Here is an 18,773-nt window from a genome sequence, read left to right on the forward strand (position 1 = left end):
GGTGTACAGCAAAGTGATTCAGTTATGCATATACATATATCTATTCTTTTTCAAGTTCTTTTCCCATTTAGCTTATATCTGCACAAAAACCTGTATGTGGATATTTATAGCAGCTTTATTTATAATTGCCAAAACTTGGAAACAACCAAGATGTCCTTTAGTAGGTGAATGGATAAGTAAACTTGTCCATCCAGACAACAGAATATTATTCAGTTCCAAGAAGCAATGACTATTAAGCATAAAAAGACATAGAGGAAACTTAAATGTATATTACTATGAGAAAGAAGCCAATCTGAAAAGGCTATATACTGTATGATTCTAACTATATGACATTCCAGAAAAGGCAAAACTATGGAGACAATAAAAAGATCAATGGTTTCCAAGGGCTTGGAGGGAGGGACGAATAGGTGGAGCACAGTACAGACATGGCTGATTACGATATGTCAGTATGGGCAACTCTATGCATGTGTGGAAGCAGAGGTATGTGGGAAATCTCTATACCTTCCACTCAATTTTCCTATGAACCTAAAACTGCTCTAAAAAAAAAAGTGAAGCCAATCTATCAAGCTACATAGGATCAAAATGTGATATAAAGAGACTTTTAAATGGACAAACTGAAAATAATTTTTACAAAATTGAGTTTATAAAATGTTAGAGTGAAATATATTAAAATTACCATTAAATATCAAAAATATAAAGATTAAGTCTTCTATGACTCCTACAGCTCTTACCTGAATCCGGATAATGTGCTTCTTCAACTGAAAATTTTATAATTATAGGTTTTATTGTACATGATTTTTTCTACCTTATTAACTCTACTGATATTGTTTTATTTTTTTTCTGTCTTCAGCATTTTCACAGATCCATGCAAATGAGTGGAATTCAGGAGTCATGAATTTTCAATGGCTATTTTCTCCAGTGTTCCTTTTGTTTTTAAACCTTGCTGACAATCTTTGCAAATATGCCTTTATAAAGATATAGTCTCTGGCCAGCGTAAAACAGGATTTTATAGACCTTTCCAACTTTGAGAAAGAAAATCTCACAGCTGGCAAACTCACATCCATTACTTAGAAGCCATTTACTATTTAATAGCTTTCTGACTCCTGTTATAAAATAATCCCCTGCATGCTCCTTGCTTAAAGTGTTGGCAACTGCATGCATCATTATCCATTTTCATGTGACATTTCTTTATTCAACATGTCTATTATATATCAGTGACTAATCAAAGCAATAGGGAAATATTAATAAACAAACAGAGAAACCTTCTTGCCTTCCAGGAGCTTACCTTTCTAATGGGGAAACAGACAATAAAAGTGGTAACTCAATTAATTATAAGTGATAAGTACCAAGTGATACCTGAAAGTGATAAGTGCTAAGAATATTTGAAAAGAAAAAAGGGCATCCAAAGATGGTGAATGTTTAGAGAGGATAGCTGGGGAAGATCTAACTTAGGTGACTTAAGATCTGGAAGAAGGAAGGTATTTGAGATTCGACATAGGTTTGAGCAGATTGCGTTACGTGTCAGCACCCATCTGACGATCAGCACCCATCTGACGACCAGCACCCAGCAGCCACTGGTTGAAAACGGAGCAATGTGAACCTAAGTGCCCCAATGGGGATCAAACCCACAACCTTGGCCTCACCTGTTCCCTGTGTTAATAGAGCTCACCTGCCAGTTATGACCAAGGGACTGGCCCCACAGAAGCCTCATCAGTATGTTAAGGGTATTTTACCTATGACTCGGGTAGGACCAATGAGGGCATATGTAAGGAAGCTCAAAAGCTTATTTTAGTATTATCTATTTAACTGTTCATCAACTACCCCCAACATATGCAATTCTCCCTTAAATGTTATAACTAAACATATAATGGCTCCAATAATCGTGTCAAGTTAGTTCACTTTATACACATTATCTTACACAGTCCTTACAGTTAGTCTGAGGTTAATGTTATTTTCTTTTTACTCATGAGGATGCTAAGGCTCAGACACATTAAGGAATTTTCCTAAGTCAACATGGCAAGAAAGTGGTCAAACTAGAATTCATACACAGATCTAGCTGGATCCTAGAGCCTATACTCTTAAGTCTCATGCTTTGTTCAATAAAGTTGACTGCATCAGACACAGAAGAAACTTTAGTATTAATCCTATCCACACTGAGGCCCAGAGAGATGGAGATATTTTCCAGTGACTCAAAGAAAGTCAAGGGCAGAGTTTGGAATAGAAGTCAGATGTACTCATCCTAGCCTGGAAATCTTTCTACTACAACATGTGAGGGTTATTCATTGTTATAATATAAAGCTCCAGGAGAAATAAACACCTGTCACAGGACCTATTATTCCTTGGTGGGAATGACCACGACCTTCTGGTGAATGTTCCATTCTTTCTTTAAAATCTAATGAGATGTTATTTTCTTTAGAAAGCCATCCTTGATACTTCAGTATACGGTCACTCTCTTCTTCCTTTATATATTTATTCTTGTCTTACCATGTCATCTAAATCATATCATAACATAAATCACATGCCTTTATCTCCTTAAAGATTGAGTTTCTTGAGAGAAATCACCACATCATTCATCTTGGTACCCTTCGTGTATAAAAACAGGTATATAGCAAGCAATAATATTTCTTCAATTAATTTTTTAAATTTTCCATTTCCTCAAGAAAACCATGATTAATACAGTCTTCTAAGTTTTATCCAAATAGAACCAAAGAGAACTTTAAAGAAATCATTATGTCCATTGTTTTTTAGTCAAGTATTTATTAAATAGGTAACTTTCCATGTTTATTTGAGCCATAAAAACCTAAATACAGAATTACTCTCAATGAAATGCAATTTTTCCTTTATTTATTTTTGTAGGAGCCACCAGTATTCCAAATTTCTTAGGAAGAGATGCCCTTTTGCAGTCTTACTACTAGCCCCGTTGGTGCATACACCATTGGGAATATGCTTCTAGACAAAAGATTTTCACCCAACCCCATGTACAGAGGTTCTACATTACTCTCTGTTCACATAGGTTTCTATTCCCCTGATGCATAGTTAAATATTGGAAAAAGAAAAAAATCTATAGTCAAAAACTTTGTTTCATGTTCCAAATCTTCCATTTACTTTCTAAGTGAATGTGTGTAAATCTCTTCAGCATTTTAAGCCCAGCAAAAGGGGATTAATAGTATGGGCTCAGTCTACTTCTTGGCAAAGTAGTGCAAATCAGCTGAGTAGTACTTGTAAAAGTGCTTAGTCATCTGTTAAGGGTAGTCCTAGTTGTTATTATACGTTCAGATTTTGCTCACACGCATGGCATCTACTATCCTGATTTCTGTCATTTTGCCATTCCAAAGGATAATAAAATATAAATATAAGTGAAATATCATTTTTATCTCAAACTTTAGACAAAATTCCCAAATGATTTACCTTTTATAGAATTTTATCCAGATTAATGAGTAATTGTTCTTCATGGAAAGACACTGAGTGAAAAAATAAGCTTTCTAATTGTTTAGTTATAATTAAAAATAAGTAGTTTGAGTTGGTAGGGTCCTTCTCCAGCGTCCTAGGACTGTGTCTGTTTTATGTTATTTTGGTGAGTGCTATTGGAGTTTACTATTTTCTGACGAGGGTGTTAGGGTATTTCGTTTGGAGAAAGTTAATGAGCATATACGTGAAAGTGTTCCTTGATGCTGGCACAAGAAAACTGTGGGGACCAGAAACACTACTGGTGGTCCCCTGCTCATCCCTTTCCTACTTATAACACCATCAACATAAAGGTCCTTCAACAGACACCTGACAAAAACTACTAAAGACAGAACAAGCAACTCTACATCATTGTTCCTTGAAGAAAGGTCATCTCCAGATCAATGAATCACTGTTTCTATAAGCAATCACAAGCACAGAAAATGTTATCTTGTAGTATCAAAGACATCCTTAAAATTATATTAAATGAGATGCAATCTCTGCACATTTAGCTACAATATTAATATTGAAATAGAGATGATTTGGAAGTTTACTGTAGATTTTTGCTATGATATTTTAAGCACAGAGATTTTAAAAAATATTTAATATTCCAAATTGCACCCTGCATTTATGAAATCCCTCCAGGTTGTGAAGACTGAATTTTAGACCTCCCATTAGAAAACAGAGTACCCAAAACAAAAAAAAAATCAAGACAGCACATAAGAGTTTCATATATTTTTTCCTGAATATCAACAGAATAGGAACTGCATAGAAAATTCTCCACCTACAATTCCTCAGTCATGGACTTGAAAATAAACTGACAAAGTTCATCTTTACTGTAACATCTTGATGTACCTTACCCATATTCAGATAGCCCGAGCAACCAGAAAATTAACTCTGTATTTCCATATCACACTCACCCTCACTTTCTCTTCTCACCTCCTGCTTGAGAACTCTTTCCCCAAGTATCTTAAACAAGTCTTTGATTTTGTTTTTATAAAGAAAAAGTTATTGAGAATAGGATTCATCTTACATAAGGAGTTAATATAAGATTCAGGATTTCTTCAACCACTGATTACTAATGGGATCTTATAAAATGTCAAAGGGCATTTATTCTATGAAAATAAGGGTAACAGTAAGAAATAGTACAATTTGATGAAAGCGTGTATACTCATTATAATTAAAATGTTTCATTTGATAAAAGGCCTTGATAGAGGTGACAATATTCTCATGAACACCAATGTCTAGAAGCATTTGACATGCCATAATGAATCACTGTGGTCAGTGAGATAAAGAGGAGAAACTTACCCCGAAAAACAAGATTAGAGGAAAGAGAATCAAATTTTACTTGCATATTTGAGGCTAATTGAGGGATATCAACAAGAACAGAGTTGGAATCAGACGACAAGGTCAATGTCTTCATAAAGATCGAACTATCCAAATGTCACTTCTAGAAACCCAGTGACAGAGTTACCTGGTCAATTTAGTGTTATTATACTTAAACCCATAGATAGATAAACAATAGATAGGTAGATAGATGATAGGTAGATAGATAGGTAGATAGAGATATTGATATATAAATGAAGTAAAAACAGCACTCAACTATAAAGCATCATATAGTTTGTTAGTTCCATTTTAGGTCAATGACTATGAATGACTGCACAGTGGATAATAAAATTTATTTCCCGGTGGGGTGAATTTTGTGAAATTGTTATGGTTACTGATGGTTGCATGCCTCTCCTTTCATCTTGCTACCTTCAAGGACAGCCAACTTTATCAAGGAGGATTAGTAAAAATGGAAATTGACTTTTACTACTATCAACTAATATTTACTGAGAGCCTACTAGTACATGCCATCTTGTGCATTGTTTCATTTATCTTCACAATGCCCTTGTGAGGCAGGGACTATTATCTCTTTCCTCTGCCTTATGAATGAGTAAACAGCTCGGACATGGTAAATAATTCATGCCAAAGAAAGCATTAGAACTTCAACATGAACTAAAATCTAACTACTAAACCTTATGTGTCTTTTCAGCAGCCCTTATTGACCATTTTTTATTTACTTAACTGGCATTTATTAAATTAGGTATTGTAGAGAAAGTGACATAGTCCTAGTTAATTACACAGACTTTAGAGTCAGAGAAGGCTAAAATTCCAGCTTTGTCATTTACAAGCTGTTTAGCCTTAAGGAAGTTACTTATCTTCTCTAAGCATTAACTACCTCATCTATAAAATGAGGATTAAACAGATGCCTAATTCAGAGGACTGTTTTGATAATTAAAGAAAATACTGCAGACAAAATACTTAGTTCAGTGCCCAGATCATAGTAAATACTCAGGAAATGGCAACTTCTCTAATTGTGATAAATATGCTATGGCCTCTGCCCTCAAGGACCATAGATTTAAAGAGGGAAGGTTAGATGTGTATCAAATGACTGTAATAAATAATTGAAAAGGGCATTGTGAGAGTTGAGAGTAAAGAGTCATAAATTCAGTCTAGTGAGATCATGGGTATCATTGTGAAGGAGGACACATTTTATGAGGGCCTTGAGGAATTGGCTTCTGTAGATTCAGTGACAGGGCAGCCCAAGGAGAGGCATGAGCAAAGCTGGAGGCAGGAAAATACTAAGCTTGGTTGATAAACAAAGAGAACTGAGATTGACTCAAACATAAGCTCTATGCAGGAATGCAGTGGAGACCAGTCTATATGTTAGAGACTTGAATGTACACCTAAGGAATCATTTCTTTACTTAGAGGATAATATAGAACCTTTGAAGACTTTTAAGAGAGGAGTCATAGGAATGAGATTGAACTATTAAGATGTAAATGTAAAATACTGGGAAAAAGGAAAAGGAAAAATACAACAATTATGTGGGCCAAGTAAAGAGAATGTATGGAAGTCAAACTGAGCAATAAGGGTGCTTGAGCAAAGCACAGCAGTGGGAGGGTAATGCAGAGAAAGGGACTATCTCTGAGGGTGATAGACACATAAAATAGACAGGAGTTGGCAAATATTAGGCAAAAGAGAAGGAAGAAGAAAGAATAAAAGATGACTGAAATTTCAAGTCTGAGTTGTGAGGACAGTAGAGGAATTTTCAAAAGACCAGCTCTGCAGAGCACATGATGAGTTCTCTTGACATACTGTATTTGAAACCAGACGGCTATGTAGAGGTGCTAAAAGAACAATCAGAACCGTGTGACTGCAACTTAGGAAAGACTAAATCATGGGGTAACTGATTTGAATCATCACAAGGCAGAGAAGTGAAGTACCCTTTGCTGAATGAAATTGCTGAGGTAGAGAGACGAACCAGGAACAAAATTGCATGCAGGAAGGGGAAAAGAGTCACAGAAAAGACAGGGAAAAAAACCAGAACATTAAAGCATCACAAACCCAAATAAGAAGTTACAAGGAAAATGGAAAGTCATCACGGCAAAATGGTACAGAGCAATCAATGATAAAATTAGTAAGACCAATATTAACATTGAAAATAAGACTTCATTGGTGCATTCACTTTGCAAATACTTTCAGTTTCTCATGATATTAAACACAGAGATACTATATGAACCAGCAATTCTACCCCTAGGTATCTACCCAGAGAGAAATGAAGACATATGTCCACACAAAGACTTGTACACAAATGTTCATAGTAGCATTATTCATGATAGGCAACAATGGAACAACCCAAATGTCCATCAACTTATTAATGGATAAACAAATATGGTTTATCCATACAATGGATAAACAATAAAAAGGAATAAAACACAGGACTAGCTAAAACAAGGATGAACCTTGAAAACATTATGATAAATGAAAGAAGTTAGTCATGAAAGACTACATACTGCATTATTCCATTTATATGAAATGTCCAGTATAGGCAAATCCACAGAAACAGAAAGTAGATTAATATTTGCCTATAGGGATAGTGGAGATTGAGCAGGATGGGGAGGGACTGCTGATGGGTATAAGGATTTTCCCAGGGTTATAAAAATATTCTAAGATTATATCTTGATGACTGGACAACTATGTAGATATACTTAAACCATTGAATTGTACACTTACGTTGGCTGAATTTTATAGTGTATAAATCAAATCCCAATAGGTCTGTTTTAAAAGGAAGAAGAATCCACTGGTTAAGTTTAAAAACAGCTATTTCTGCAAACTGATAGAATTCAAAGGCATAAAAGCTTCCAATATGAATCACATTTAAGAAGTTTATCAGTGAGGTATGGCCATAAGGTAAGTCAAATGAAATCTTAAATATGACTCTAAGAAGATTCTGAGTGTCTCTGCAAATGAAATTCTGGCAATCTATTAATGTTCTCCTTGGAGGAGAGTAAAAAAGAAAGGTGCGGGTGTGACTGCAATTGCTGAGACCTGATTTCAGCTTATTTACATGACTTCAAGATAATAACCCATAGATTTTTGGGAAAAGGCTAAGACTTAGTTATGACAACTCAAGTCACTGAGAACATCTTTCATCCCCAATAGACCCTTTATCAGACATCAACGGGTCCATAGTAAAGCCACTGAGAGGACAGCTGGCACAGTCTTACTGTAGTGGTAACATCAAGGGTATCAACCAAAGGTTATATGTGTGGGATGCTGGAATATTATTGGATGTTATACAACTGATCAGCACCCTGGGGCATTTGGTTGGGTCTCGTGGTCTCAGCACTAAAAGTATTCACTTATCACAAGACAGAAATGAATATGCCTGAGCACAAAAGGAATATTAATACTAATTGAATAACCTATGTATTCATATTAATTACTCCAAATTTTCAGGAAAAGAATATTAAGATTAAACAAAATGTAACAGTGTAATAAATGTATATATTCGAAGCAATAAAATCCTAAATATTAACAAAATACCTCAAAGAAATAGCATAGGCTCTACTAGAGAAATAATTTCTCTTTCAAATACCATGTTTTCAGTTCTTAAAATATGGAGGAGTGAATAAAAGGAGTAAATGATAAGTATTCCTTTGTGTGAATAAATTAATAGATAACACATTCTTATTAAATTCCCTGACTCCAAACCACTTGGACTTATTAAAGAAACAAGTAGTTTAGGCTACTGTTTGCTTCAACACTGAATAGTGACCCAACCGATTAATGCTTGTGGAAAAGCTACCCTTAAGTAGCTTTTATAAAATGAATTAGTGCTTCTGAAATTAAAGAACATATACTTCAGCACCTCAGAAAATTTTTGATGGCTAATCAATGGTTAAATACCATTCTATTTCCAATCTTCTGAGCTATCTCATTAATATAATGAAACTGAGACACCACAGCTTCAGGGCCTACATTCCCTGTGATTCTAAGATTAATGTGTAGAGCAGAGCCCTTCAGAACAAGGAGCATAGAGCAGGAAAGTACTACAATTTATCAGCTCAATGGATTGATAGTGAATTCAATTCAACAATTTTTTGAATGCCTACTATGTGCCAGACACAGGATTGTTCTAAAGGATATAGAGAAATGTAAATCATAAATACTCTATTCCATATAGTGAGTGGGTTAGATTTAAAAGATAAATTTAACTTTGAGTAATATAAATACTAAAAGAGGACTAAAACAAAATGTATTTTCAAGTTTTAAAGTAAGAAACATGTTTGGAAAATCAGGAAAGCTTTCAATCAGAAAATTATCTTTGACAGAAGATTAGAATAATACCATCTTTAAAGTATTTGTGTGACAAGCATATCACATCTATTTTCTCATTTAATCCTAGAAATAACACTCTGAGGTAGGTATGAAAATCTCCATTTTACAAATGAGAAAACCAAAGTTCCAAGACATTATTGAATTTCTCAAGTTCACACGTGGTCAATAAATAGAATCTGAGTTCAAACCCAAATCTATCTAGTTCCCAAGGTTTAACCAGGTGGGTATAATTGCTTTAAAAACACAGACAGTTGAAACAAGCAGAACTGTTGTCAAATTTCCTCAGATGTGGAGGATTAAAGTGCAAAGGTGTATGAACCAAAGACCATAGGGATGTTGGTCGACTATCAGTAGTCCACACAAGCACAGTAGGAGAGAATATTAGAGTGCTCAAGGATGAAAGAGAGCTTTGAATGCCACTCTGGACCTTTTTGGTGAAAAATTCAAAACCACTGAAGACTTTTAAAAAGGGAGTAAAATCACCAGAACTCTTGTCCAGATAACAATCTATAGAAAAGATTAAATATTGAACGATAATGAATATCCATAAAGAACACACACTCCCCAATTTAAATTATTAGTGGTAGTTAGAAGCAGATTGTTTACTGAAAATGTTGACTATGGGTAAAAAGAGGAAGTTTGGAAAGCATTTGACGTGAATGAGCATTTTATCGAGTGAAACTCTGAGAGATAAGAAGGTGTTAAGAAATATTTATAAAATTCTGCCAGACTCACTGTTTTGTGGTGTTTATCCATACTGGACTCAGAACAGCCAATAATTTCTCTGTCCACATAAAGATATTTTTCTCTCCAAGTGATGCTGTTTTCTCGAAGGACTCAAACATTTTCTTTGAATAGTTTCAATGGACACTTTATAATATATTCATTGCAGATTTTAGATCTATTAAGCATATTTTTCTCATTTCATCTTCAGATCATTGTTCATAATCCATTATTTGTTGAAAAACTTTCCAAATTAGGGATTGAGTTGAGTCCTGGGGACAGAAAGAAAAATAACAAAGGTTATACAGCATAGCAAGGGACATAGACATGTAAACAAAGCATGATAATATGTTGTATTATGAGTGTATAATAGATAGGTTTGGAAATATTCAGATAGGAATTTAAAACAAGGCATTGGATAATACCATCTAGGTAGAAGGTAGATGAGGACTTCCCAGTGAGAGGCATATCGCTGTTGCTCTTGAGATATTCTACCACTATACATCGGACACCTGCAGCTATTTGGGCCCTCTCCCCTTACCTTAGGCCTGAGCCAAAGTTATTAATAGCAGCTTAATTTTAAACCATTAGATAACCCTTTACTGCAGTAACTATTCTACAGGGTACTGGAATGGATTGGTCAGAAAATGACACTGCAAAGCCATCGCATCTCGGTAACCTTTTTTTAGTCACCAATTCTACCTGGATTTCAACAAGAGAGATGAAGAAAAAAGGTGCAATTATCTCCCTTGATTTACATTCCTGACAATATAACTCAATCTTTAAAGCCTGCACTCTTTTATTTCTTGCTTATTTGATCCTTTAAATCCTGTTCAAACGAAAATATAGTGATATTTTCTTATTTTAGCTCTTTTCTGACGCGACCTTGAAAGGCTAAAGAAGATCTTACAGTGCTTTCTTTTCTTGGGGTCTTGGTAAAAGAGGATGAAAATGCTGACTTGTCAACTAAACAGCATCGGATGGTTACAAATGAATGCAGCCCTTCTCAGGGGACAAGACTGTATCCAGGCAGAGGCTGGCAGCCCTACAGCACTGCACATAAATGAGTGATGCACTGCAGATAAAATGGGAATCAACCTGTTTTCTGGGCAGCAAGCCCGTTCAAGGAAGAAATTGTGTTCTTTCCTGGAAGCGTACCATCCTCCTTGTCTGCATTCCCCAAATGCCTTTCATTTCTTCAAGAAAATATCAAATAAAGGACTGGCCTCAACGAAGAAGCCACTGTCCTACAGTGGGGGGCTTTGACCTCTCCAAGCAGTTATCAAACTGCATTTTCTAAAGACAGAATCAGCTCCAAGGATTTAGACGTATTGGGAATGTTTGTTTCTTTACTGATTCATTTCAAAAGATGTTTATAAAACATCCCAAGTAAATCTGACTGAGAACGTTTATGTCTATTTTCTAGCATTTGGAATGTTGATGGTAGCTTTAAAATCTGTTATTTTGTAATAACGAAGATCTTAAACACAAAAAAGGTTTTGGAGCACTTTGAGTCTAGTGACGTAATCTATCCCTACCAGGAAATTTCCTTTATAGCATTCCAGGAGGTATTTTCCCTGGAAAATTCTGCTTTGTCAAGGGACAGGAAGCCTACCCACTATACAGCTCATCTCCTTGATTCAAAGTTCTAACTAACAGAGTTCCTCCTGATAGGAAGCCAACATGTACATTACCTATCTTCCCCCATCCCGCCACTCTATTGAACCCTACCTGCTCTTCTATGTGAGAGTTTTCACATATTCCGAGGCTGCTTCTGAGTGGCTGCCACCAAAATGGCGGCGCCCAAGTTGCGGTCCTTTTCCTCAGGCAGGTGGTCTGGAGCCCCAGGCCCTTCAGGAGTCTTGCCCCGGGGGCTGCGTGAGGCTCACTCCGGCGCTCAGGGGTGGCCGGCGGCGCAGGAGTTCGGGGGTCTATTCAAGAAGTTCTCCCCTCAAAGGGGTATGAAGATAGAATTGCCAGAGCTCTTCCACTGTGGCAAGGCGGGAAGCTTTCTCCAGACCATCTACTGCGGCCTCACCCCACGGCCTAGTTGTTGCCTCTTGTGGGCCGTCCGCAGGCGCCGCTACGCCGCTTTACCTTCAAAGCGATTGCGCAGGTGGGAGGGGCCATTGCGCCTGCGCAGAGGGCTCCAGCAGCTGATCAGCATTTCTTTGCTGATGGGCCGACCTGCAGCTTCACAGCGCAGTACTCTATGCCCTTCTGAGCAGCTGTGGGCGGACGCTTGCGCATGAGCATCCAGACTCGTCGGCACTAGAGCCCTGAGATCCTGAGGCCGAACGAGTTCTTATACTGAATGCTCCAGGCCTATGAACGAGTTCTTTTTATACTGAATGCTCCTGGCCTATGACTTCTACTACCTGTTCCAGCGTTATGGCTGTTGATCCAGCTGGGTGGATCTGATGAGCTAAGCCATCTCATGTCCGGGTATGAGTTCATCCACCAGATGACTGGAGAAGACGTATTTGGAATCACTGTGCCCCTAATTACAAGTGGATCAAAACCATGAAAGTCATCTGACAGTGCTGTTTGGCTACACAGAATTAAGATACCTCCCTTTGAATTGTATCAGTTGTCAGGCAGCAAGATGATTCAATAGAAAGGTACCAAAAGCCCTTCACTTTTCCACCCCTTCCAGAGATGAATGACATAATGCAGCAGCATGTCACAGAGCTAGAAAATCGGCGTCCTCAGAAACAACTTGCTACAGAAGTAACAAAGTTTGTTCGTGGACCAGAAGGGCTGGATTCTGTGAAAAAGTATACACAAGCCCTTTGCCATAGTAGCATAAATGCACTGGAGGTTACATCTGATCAAGAGTTAAAAGAGTTGTTTAAAGAAACTTCATTTTCTGAAGTAGTTCTTAACCTTGCAACAAGTGTCCTAAATATAAGCTGCAAAACAAATGCCATTCCGCATGGTCCACGAGGGTACTGGCTAACAGAAGGTGCAGCTGGTGTTAATCACCGACAAGCAACAAATCCTGAGAGTGCTAGTTGTTGGACCACATATACTTGAGAATGGACTTTCATTCTTAATACGGAAAAGGAATTTCTACACTATAAAACGGCTTCAGCTATGATGAGAAACCCTGGTGGTTCAAACAAACATCCATCATTCATTCTCAAGATATAAGAAGGAACTTACACATTCGCTTATGCTAATCAGAACAACAAGGAATGGAGTATACTCTAGGCTTCACACTGTAAGTAATTTCATTATTTATGTAAGCTGGTTTATACATAAGGTGTTTGTGTGATGATGAAATATTTTATTTCCTGATCTGCAAACACCAGCGACCATGATTTCCTGGGTTAATCTTTTTTAAAAATTATAGTTTATGAAAAAATTAAATTATGTCTTTTCTATCCTAAAAAAAAAAAAAAAAAACCCAATGCCTCTCATTTTACAGAAGCACAGCATCCATACTTGCACATGTATTATGAAGGATATGCCTGCAGTGAAACTGACCAGTACAGCACCCTCCCTACAATACTGCACTTGTGCAATAAATGTTAACGTCTCTTTGATAATAACCTCTGAAATTTGAGTAGCACTTGATAATTTCAAGGGACTTTTTGACATACTCTCTTAATTAAATAACTCCACAAAGTGAGGAGGAGGGTGTTATGATCTTCATTTCTCAGTTGAGGATATCTGGTCATTCCACAAATATGTATTACATGTATGACATGTGCCATACACTGTTCTAAGCGTTCAGATTGACACTGAGAAAGCAAGACATCTATTCAAGCTCATGCAGCTTCTAAGGGGGAGATTCAGGATCCTACATGCAGATATTCATATCAAATCTCATGATCTTTCTATCACATAAGTTATCATGTCTCTCCAGAGGTGTAAGAAGACAGGGCTCCATGGTCCTGGGCAGTGAGGGTTTAGTGAGAGACAAACAACTCTATTTATTGGTACAAAAGCATCCAGTCGGCTTTTTAGTAGCACACTCTTTTTTTTTTTTTTTTTTTTTGGGGGGGTGGGTATGAGGGCCTCTCACTGTTGTGGCCTCTCCCGTTGTGGAGCACAGGCTCCGGACGCGCAGGCTCAGCGGCCATGGCTCACGGGCCCAGCCCACTCTTAAATAAGAATTTACAGTCGGGCTTCCCTGGTGGCGCAGTGGTTGAGAATCCGCCTGCCGATGCAGGGGACACGGGTTCGTGCCCCGGTCCGGGAAGAACCCACGTGACACGGAGCGGCTGGGCCCGTGAGCCATGGCCACTGCGCCTGCGCGTCCAGAGCCTGTGCTCCGCAACGGGAGAGGCCACAACAGAGAGAGGCCCACGTAAGTCAACAATTACCACACATTTGAGGAAAATTGTATTACAAAAGACAGAAATCACATAAAGTAATAGGAAGGATACAGAGATAGTACACGGAGAAAAAAAAGTTTTTAAACCTATATTAATACTTTCCAAGAGATAAAAGATATTACATCCATGAAGCAAAAACAGGATGCTTCAAAAAAAAATATTAAGAGAACAGCCAGAAAGAGCTGTTAAGAATTAAAAATGAGGAAAAAAACCCCGTAAATTTGAAGAAATCTCCCAGAATGTAGAACCAAAATATAAAGAGTTAGAAAATGGAGAGAAAAGATAAGCAAATTGGACAACTTTTACAGAATGTCCATCATACACACATAGGAGTCACAGGAAAAGTGGACAGAGAAAATAGAAGGTAAGCAATTATCCACGAGACAACTGGAGAAAGTTTCTCAGACTTGTAAGATATGAGTTTCCAGATTGGAAGAGCCCATTTCATGCTCAGCACAATAGATGAAAATAGACGTACCTACACTAGAACCCCTGAAAAATTTCAGAAGACTGGAGATTAAGAAAAGATTCTAAAACTTCCGGAAAGAAAACTGGTTTCTTGCAAAGGATCAAGAAACATAGTGTCAGATTACCCAGTAGCAACAATGGAAGTCAGAGGACCATGAAACAATGCTTTCAAAAAGAAATTACTTTCAACCTAGCATTTTAGTCAACCAACTTTCAATGGAATAAAAGGGGAGAAAAAAAGACATTCTCAGATACTTTTTAAAAAAGCTACAAAATCTGGAAAGTAGGGTGTTCAACACAGCAGCTGTGTGTGTCAGTCCATGTTGGAGCATGTCAAAAAAAACTCCGGGATATTTATTTTTTTTAAAGATATTAAAAATACCTAATGAATCTGAGCATATTGGGAGATTTACATCACTGAGAGAGCATTTGGGTATAACTTAATGATAGGTGCATACAAACTAAATCAAATGGTGAAGAGACAATTATTAACTCCAGGGAGAACAAAAATATATTGATGAGAAACAGAAAGTAACTATGGTATGTATACAGGGCTCAGCTATAACGTATGTTTTACAATGTGAAGATAAAATGTTTATGTCACCCAGTGGTTCCCAAAGTGTGGTCCCTCGGCCAGTCCAACAACATCATGACATCACCTAGAAATCTGTTTGGGATGCAAATTCTCTGGACCCTCCCTTACTGAATCAGAGGGGAGTAGGACCCACAAATCTGTATTTACACAGCTATCAAAGTGATTCTAAGGCACTCGGAAGTTTGAGAATCATTGATCTGACCGAAGTTACAAAATCGAAACTAGAGAGAGTGACAGGCTTTTGACATGCATGTGATGAGGATGAGCAGAGGAGAAATTCAGTAACTAATGCTTAAACCAAGCATTTAAAAAAACCAAGAATGCAATCTAAGCATGGCATTTAGAAGTAGCAAGGGTGAGAGAGCACCCTTATTTCAGTCGATCAAACGAAAACAAAATTATATAAGAAGCACTGACCTGCTCAGTCCAACTGACCTGATGTTCTCGGGCCCACCAAAATTAAGGATGTTTTCTCTTTGTAAATTATAAAGAGTTCCTAATCCACGAAAGAGAACTTGCTTATAGGTAGTAAAGATGTATGTTATTCTTATACATCTTACTTTAAAAATCACTCAGACGTCATAAACCATGGATCTTATATTGCAAAATATTCAGTTACAAATTGCTATTACTTTGTTATCCTGTAGATGAGGTTTTTCACTGAATGCCAGCATATGGGGAAAAGCATGGCACCATGACTTTCGTTATTGAGCATGGTATGATGTGGCATGTTACATATATGTGGCATTAAATGAAATTAAAGAGGTTATATATATATATTTATATGTGTGTGTATTATATATACATATTTATTTGTTTATTTAACCTTTATAACAATTTTAGGAAAAATGTGGTCATCTCTGATTTAGAGATGAGGAAATCCCGGCATCAAGAATCATTGAAAATGTTTAACATCACACAAGTGGTGGATGTGCCTTCCATGACCCCCTGTTAAACTAGATTTAGTTTGTAATTATTTGTACTGCAACTAGTCAGATGGGACATCATCTGCAGACAACTACAAGACTCAGAGGACCCCATCTTTCTGTTTTGATATAAGGAGCTCAATAAGTTAAAAAGAGCAAGTGGCTCTGTAATTTTCTATGTAATCTTTAACAAACACAGTAATTTATTAATCACCAAAATGTCACAGGCAGTTTACTAACCAGTGAAGATATCTTCTTTTTCTAAAAAAATCCGGCAAAACTCTAGGCATATGGAGTGAATGGGGGAAAATCTGATTCTTTAACCTTATTTGCCTTAGAATTCTGCTTCAGGTTCCTACTGGCAGTGTGAACACGGACCTCCCAGACTCTGTATTAAAGCCCTCCAGGGCCCACCTTATTTCCTGTCCTGTTTAGCATACAGTCTCGACTCTAAATCATGCACCACAGTCAGGAATCAGCCTTGGTTATAAGAATTGACTGACCAGGGAAGCCGAGGAGATTGTGTAGACACTCAAGCTGACTGCTATATTTTTCTTTTTAAAATAAGTATCACTTGCATCCTTTACATCCTCTTCACATTCAGGCCTTGTTCTGGATCTCACAAATGTCATGTCAAGGCGAGCAGCCCAGGCCCTGACTTTTGAGATAATCTTACATCCTTAGCAGATACAGGCTCCCAGCCTCTGCCCTGCAGCCCCTGTGGCTACTTCCACTCAAGCTGCTTCCATCTGGATGCTGGGTTTCTTTTGTTCAGAACACTCCACCCTCAAGCTGACTTAGTTCAACTGCACGTCCACCCTGAAACCATTTCACTCAGGGAATCAGGGGGCAGACACACCTAATTTCACAGATGAGCAGTCTGCTGAAATAAGCTCAGCAACCATGCAAAACGATTACTAATGATGATGTAACAGATTTCGAAGTGAAACTGACTTGATGTTTGGGGGGGTCTGCTGAAAATAAGGATGTTTTCTCTTTGGGGTCTGAGTATAGTTTGGTTCTTTCTATTGAGGTGAGAAAGAAATTGCAGAATCCCCAAAGATAAACTCACTAAAATGATCCATAAAAGCAGTGTCCAACACTATCCAAATCATTTCCAGCTTATCTCCCATTTTCTGCATGAAGGAAAGACCCAGGCATTTCCCCAGAGGCCCAGGCCCCATCACTGGCTCAGATGGCTAGTGACCAGGCAGACAGCAGGCCTTGCTGGCCTGACCTGGCATCCATTCCAATAGGGGACAAGTCACACCATGAGAATGGGAATCAAGTGTTCTAACCCCTTCAATTACTTCTCTCATCAAAGAAATGTGTCTTCTCAATAAGACAAGCTTCTATTCTTTTTTGAAACCTTTCTTATTGTGAAATGTAAAATATAGCACACCTACAGAAAAATGCATAAAGCATAAATGTGCAGTTTAATGAATTACTGTAAAGTAAACATCCCTAAAACCACCTCTGAGGACAAAAAAGGAATATCCTTGCATTCCCAAAGCACTCAACATTATTGTTCCTAATTAAAACTCTCTCCTATATCCTGGAATAACCCTGACCTGACTTTTAGGGTAATCATTTCCTTGCTTTTTGTTATACTTTTAATACTTATGTGTGAACTTCCAAATAATGTGGTTTAGTTTTGCTTATTTTTAGGTGTATATAAATGGAGTTGTACAGTATGTATTTTTAGTTTGGCTTCTTTTACACATTATTATACATATTTTTTCGTTATTATATTTTTGAGATCTCTTTACACGCTTGACTAATGAATGCATAGCAGACATTTATTCATTTTAATTGATGTATAGTATTTCTGTTGATGAGCCTGTGTTTTTTTTCTCATTTGCACCATTATGAATAACACTGTTGAGGATATTTTTATACGTATCCCAGTTCACTCTGAAAGTCATTAATAGACACAAAAAATGAGCAAGTCTAAATTCAAAGCCATAAGAGACTTTTTTAAAGGGAGTTTTCAGATCCTAATACATTTTTTCTCTTTTCTTGCAAATGTGCGTTAATCCTGAAGAGGATGCACAGACCCTATTACCTTACTATTCTGTTTGTCCCGCCTGCCTTCTGTGAGCTAGAAAAAATACTTTCATGACAATGTTAGGGGAATTGGGGGTCCTAAAAGCCTTTTATCCAAGGGATTCTCATAACACCTGAGTTCTAGAATAGCTATGCCACTATTTGCCAGTGATAAGACCTAGGGAAAGTGACTTGACTTCACTGAGCTTCGATTTTTCTTTTATGTCAAATTCAAAGGGAAACAATTATTATTATGCATAAATTATGTTATGTCGAAGGCATTTTGCCATCTGTGTAGCTAACTAGCTTATTAAAGCACTTCAAAAACTTTGTGAAATAGCTATTACTATCCACATTTTCTACTTCACTATTTCTGTCATCTCCCAGAGTTGTTTTAGAGAATAAATAAAAGAATATATGTTAAGTGCTTAGCACAGAGTTGAAATTCAGCACATGTTCATTACAACTGATTTTGTCTCATCACAGTTTGTGCATTTTTTTAATGTTTCCAGACACTAAATGCATTGTACACATATCTGGCCAAATCTGGTTTTGTCATCG

At 37.2% G+C, this 18,773-nt stretch overlaps 1 long non-coding RNA gene and 1 pseudogene across 1 annotated transcript in view; one reads left to right on the forward strand and one right to left on the reverse strand.

Moving 5' to 3' along the window:
- LOC136794677 (uncharacterized) overlaps positions 1-9,919 on the reverse strand; it is a 137,548-nt gene extending 127,629 nt beyond the window's left edge. Inside the window, exon 1 of the long non-coding RNA XR_010841753.1 lies at positions 9,847-9,919. This is a non-coding gene — a long non-coding RNA (uncharacterized lncRNA). The remainder of the gene's footprint in view (positions 1-9,846) is intronic.
- Positions 9,920-11,517: 1,598 nt separating this feature from the next.
- Positions 11,518-12,934, forward strand: LOC131760868 (tyrosine--tRNA ligase, mitochondrial pseudogene; annotated as a pseudogene).
- Positions 12,935-18,773: the final 5,839 nt, after the last annotated feature.

The sequence above is a fragment of the Kogia breviceps genome, chromosome 8 (genome assembly GCF_026419965.1).
Source record: "Kogia breviceps isolate mKogBre1 chromosome 8, mKogBre1 haplotype 1, whole genome shotgun sequence".
Lineage (NCBI taxonomy): Eukaryota > Metazoa > Chordata > Mammalia > Artiodactyla > Physeteridae > Kogia > Kogia breviceps.